The sequence below is a fragment of the Chiloscyllium plagiosum genome, unplaced genomic scaffold (assembly GCF_004010195.1).
Source record: "Chiloscyllium plagiosum isolate BGI_BamShark_2017 unplaced genomic scaffold, ASM401019v2 scaf_13213, whole genome shotgun sequence".
Lineage (NCBI taxonomy): Eukaryota > Metazoa > Chordata > Chondrichthyes > Orectolobiformes > Hemiscylliidae > Chiloscyllium > Chiloscyllium plagiosum.
The window spans coordinates 35824-40316 of record NW_025215358.1 but is presented as its reverse complement, the minus strand read 5'-3'; the positions used below and the strand labels follow the sequence as shown (position 1 = coordinate 40316).

At 47.8% G+C, this 4493-nt stretch overlaps 1 non-coding gene across 1 annotated transcript; it reads right to left on the bottom strand.

Annotated features, from left to right (window-relative positions):
- Positions 1 to 383: 383 nt before the first annotated feature.
- trnal-cag lies at positions 384 to 465 on the bottom strand. Its single transcript has one exon. It is a non-coding gene; the product is annotated as a tRNA-Leu (tRNA).
- Positions 466 to 4493: the final 4028 nt, after the last annotated feature.

Genomic DNA, 4493 nt, shown 5'->3' with positions numbered 1-4493 from the left:
GTATGACCCAGTCTATAATTAGATTACTTACAGTGTGGAAACAGGCCCTTCGGCCCAACAAGTCCACACCACCCCGCCGAAGTGCAACCCATCCATACCCCTGCATTTACCCCTTACCTAACACTACGGGCAATTTAGTGTGGCCAATTTACCTGACCTGCACATCTTTGGACTGTGGGAGGAAACTGGAGCACCCGGAGGAAACCCATGCAGACACGGGGAGAATGTGCAAACTCCACACAGTCAGTCGCCTGATGCGGGAATTGAACCCAGGTCTCTGGCGCTGTGAGGCAGCAGTGCTAATCACTGTGCCACCCACAAATGCAGTGGGGACCGAAACAGCATTTTAACAATGCCGCGGCGTTGGAGTTGATCAGCAGAAATGGCAGTGGTGGGATTCGAACCCACGCCCCTTTCGAGGCTGGAGCCTGGATCCAGCGCCTTAGACCGCTCGGCTACACTACCAGTCTGAATGGTCCAGTCTATACTGCCTGGTATGGCCCAGGCTATACTGTATGTATGGCCCAGTCTGTATTGTCTGTATGTCCAGTCTATACTGCCTGGAATGGCCCAACGTGGAATGCCTGGTATGTCCTAGTCTTTACTGCCTGTATGACCCAGTCTATACTGCCTGGTATGGGCCAGGCTATACTGTCTGGAATGGCCCAGTCTATACTGTCTGTATGGCCCAGTCTATACTGCCTGGTATGGCCCAGTCTATACTGTCTGTATGGTCCAGTCCATACTGCCTGGTATGGCCCAGGAGAGTGACCCTATCTCAGCCTCATTCTCCAGGCCTGTCCACATGGATTCAGCTTCCAGCACAGACTGGCTTTGGTTTTGACAATGACCTGAGCTTTTCTCTCAGTGAGGCTGGGATTGGTGAGAGGGTTGAGGCATTGGGAAATGAGAGGAGGGCTGCTGGTCACAGTGAATGAACGGAGCGGGAAGGAGAGGGACATAACATGCAAGAAGAAACTGAAGTGAGCATGAGGAGAAACATCCCCATGGCAGCAGGCGGTTAAATCTGGAATGACCTGTCAGTGGGCGTGATGGAGGCTACTCCAACTGAACCTTTCAAATGGAATGAGACTGATCTGAGAAGGAAGAATATGCAGAGCTACAGGGTGCAGGCTGGGGGTGACACAAAGTGAATTGTTTATTCAGAGAGCCAAAAGGAATCCTCCTTCCCATTATAATTCTGTGTTTCTCGACATTGAGCAAGTGGAGAGTGGTCTGCGATCTGAGCACTAGCATGCCAGTTAAATGGCACAGAAAATCTGTTCTTCAAAACACCCAAAATTGAAGTCAGATGAGTGGTTTTGGAGAGGTTTTATTTTGTCATGTGCTCGTTTTGGGGGAAAGTTGGCCTTCAATCTGGCCTGAGTCCTGGGTCTTTCTGTCTGTGAGTGTGTGTCTCTGTGTGTTTGCATTTGTCTGTGTATATGCATGTGTGTCTGTGCATGTATGTGAGTGTATGTGTGTGAGACTCCGTGTGTGTCTGTGTGTGTATGAGAATGTGTGTGTGAGAGAGACACTGAATGTGGATTAGAGTGTGTGTGTGTGTGTGTGAGAGAGAGAGAGAGAGACTGTGTGTTTCTGTACGTGTGTGTATGAGAGCAAGTGAGTGTGTGAGAGAGAGAGACTCTGTGTGTGTATGACAGACTGTGTGTGCACGAGACTCTGTATGTGAGTGTGTGTATGAGAGTAAGTGAATGTGTATGTGTGGGTGTGTGTATGTGTGTGTCTGTCTGTGTGAGTGTGTGAGCGAGTGTGTGTGTGTGTGTGTGTGTTACCAGCAGTGATTGGTTGAACACAGCACATGCAGTCCTTAAAGACAAACTCAGCAAATGGCAAGATACACATACAAATAAACAATGAAACCCACAATGTCTCAGCTGTAAGAATTGAGCTGGTTAACATGCAAGAATCCAACACTGTTCTGTTTAACAGATGAATCTGCCAGTCATGAAAGCATAAATGTTTACACTGGAATGATTAATGATTTCAATTGCAGAGTTTTCACTAACTGAATTTCACCATGAAATGATCAGTGTTCCCGCTGAAATTGATGGCATTCAGTCAAAATATCAGACCTTATCCATCTTCCTCTCTCTCTCGCTTTCTCTCTGTGTCTCCCTCGCCTTCTCAAAACCAGAACTTGAAGGGAGAGACAACTATCAAAGAGTGGTTCTGGGGTGGAACTGCAGCTGGGTCTCAGATCAAGCTTTAGGATTGGATCCTCGTGTTATCACTAAGTCTCATTTCTCTTTTCTCAGTCTACACTCAGCAGGCAGTGTGTGCTAAACCGGCCTGACAGAGGGCCACTCTGTCGTAAGGCTTTGTGTAAGGGCGGTGATGTGCTAACAAGTCGTCGTTGAGTTAAACTGTCGTTAGGTGTCAGCAGGGCTATCAGTTCGGCTGTGACATGGAGATTGCTTACAGAGTGTGTGTGTGAGAGAGAGAATGTGTGTGTGTGTGTGTGAGCGAGAGTGTGTGTATGTGTGTGTGTGTGTGTGTGTGTGTGTAAGCTGCTGGCTTGCTTTCCTCCCAGTTCCCTGAGTTATGGTGCTTTCATTCCCCAGCCTGACCTGAGGTATGAGTAACTTGGTTACACCCTCCCTCCACCCCACAGCCGTTTAACACAACAGCTGGAGTCCCACTTAAACAATCTATTTGGACATAACTGAGAAACACAATAGTTGCAAAGTCATTAACGTGAATTACTCAGCACAATCTGACACTGACCTCTCCACTTGGACTTGAGCACATGGGTGGATCTGGGAACCTGGCTCAGCCTGCATGAATATGGTGGGCTTCTTCAATTGGATTCCAATAACAGGATAACAGAGACACTGGATCCTTATTTTCCTGTTGGTCATATTCCTGTTATTGTGGCTAATCGGACAGCTGTCATTCACTGTGCCCCCCCTGGAGCATGGTTACCTGGAGTCCTCCTCTTTCCCAGAAAGTGTTTATTAATGTCTGCCCCTTTATATTCTACTGTGACACAGTCTCAGCATATCCCACAGCCCCTGGGTTCTGGAAGCAGTGTCATATAGGATACCAACAAATACCAGGCACAGCTAGCCCTCACACACACACAGGAATGTGACAATGGTAAATATTCTGCTCTTTGGCACAAATTGAGGAGTAAATATTGAACCGGGACGCTGGCATAACTTTGAAATATTGGGCAGAGTCTTAGAGGGCACTGGGCCACAGTGAGGTGTGTGGAGGGTCAGGGTCCATATCAAGAAACCATATACCGTAGTGTGGAAACAGGCCATTTGGCCCAATACACCAACCCTCCAAAGACTATCCCACCCAGACACATGCCCCTCCACTATTACTCTATATTTCCCCTGATTATGCTCCTAACCTACACATCCATGAACGCTATGGAAACCCACGCAGACACGGAGAGAATGTGCAAACTCCACGAGATAGCGAGGCGAGGAACAGGGAGCGGGCGCAGCTTAACACGTGGCTACGCAACTGGTGTAGGAGGGAGGGCTTCAGATATGTAGATAATTGGGATGCCTTCTGGGGAAGGTGGGACCTACAAGAAGGATGGGTTGCATCTGAACTGGAAGGGGACCAATGTCCTGGGTGGAAGGTTTGCTCGAGTAGTTTGAGAGGGTTTAAACTAGTCTGGCAGGGGGGTGGGAACCTGAGCTGTATACCGGAGGTGAGAGTTGATGCAGTTGAGGCAATAGCAAGAGGTAGATCAGCTAGTGGGAAGGATTTTCCTGGGAAAGAACCAAAGGATCAGTTAAAGTGTGTTTGCTTTAACGCAAGGAGTATCAGGAATAAAAGTGATGAACTTAGGCATTTAAAAAGAATAGGGAGGGGAGAAAAAGAGGAGGGGGTGTAGCACTACTAATCAGAGAGGGTATCACAGCTACAGAAGCTTCCATTGTCGAGGAAGATCTGCCTACCGAGTCAGTATAGGTGGAAATTAGGAACAGCAAGGGAGCAGTCACCTCTTTAGGGGTTTACTACAGGCCCCCCAATAGCAGCAGGGAGGTTGAAGAAAGCATAAGTTGGCAGTTTTGGAAAAGTGTGGACGTAGTAGGGTTGTTGTAATGGATGACTTTAACTTTCCCAATATTGATTGGAACCTCCTTCGAGCATGAGATTTGAATGGAGCTGTTTTTGTAAGGTGTGTTCAGGAGGGTTTCCTAACTCAGTACATTGACAGGCCGATGAGGGGAGAGGCCATTCCAGACTTGGTGCTCGGAAACGAGCCAGGGCAGATATCAGATCTTGTGGTGGGAGAGCATTTTGGTGATAGCGACCACAACTGCCTCACATTCTACATAGCTATGGAGAAGGAGAGGATGAGGCAAAATGGGAGGATATTTAATTGGGGAAGAGGAAACTATGATGCGATTAGACATGAGTTAGGAAGCATGGACTGGGAGCATTTGTTCCATGGTAAAGGCACTATAGACATGTGGAGACTGTTTAAGGAATAGTTGTTGTGAGTG